This window comes from Thermobia domestica, chromosome 5 (assembly GCF_964235325.1).
Source record: "Thermobia domestica chromosome 5, izTheDome1.hap1.1, whole genome shotgun sequence".
Classification (NCBI taxonomy): Eukaryota; Metazoa; Arthropoda; class Insecta; order Zygentoma; family Lepismatidae; genus Thermobia; species Thermobia domestica.
Window position 1 is genome coordinate 41,331,145 of NC_137458.1, and position 636 is coordinate 41,331,780.

Sequence of the window (636 nt, forward strand, 5' to 3'; positions counted from 1 at the left end):
GTGCTGGGTGCGGTCGTGTTTACTAGACTTCCGTGTAGGTTCCTCTTGCGCTGTAAGTAAGCCTGCCTGTGATTGGCTGCTACGCACCTGCAATGCGTCAAGCTTTCGAATGTATCGTCTCTTCAATCTGAAGTCAGATACGACTTCTGCGCCGGCAAGACATCATGAGGAGGACGTGGAGAAATGGGAGGGGATAGTAATCAACTGCCGAGGTGATTATTTTTTTTTTTCTAAAATGTATAAACTATACACGTGGAAAGAAACAAATCAACCAATTGTTTCGAATTTGTGAATTTGCTAACAAAGCATATTGCATGCACTTCACGGGATAACATTCAAAGAAGGGGAATAAGTCACGTCAGAAGTTGTTAGAAAGCGATCGAAAGATGCGTCTGAGTGAATACTTTCACAGTTTGACAGTTGATGTTTAGTGTATCCCACAATTGAACTTTTTGCAGTTTTACAAGTGCCTTACTTGCTTCCCATGATGGCAATCAATCTTTTTTTTTTTTTTTTAATGGGTCATGGTCACTAATTTTTTGCGTTCTTGCATAAATATTTGTCGTAGTATTTTCCCCAAACACATATTCAAGCATTTTTTGTTAGGCTAATAACATTTCGCCGGTGCCGTCCAAC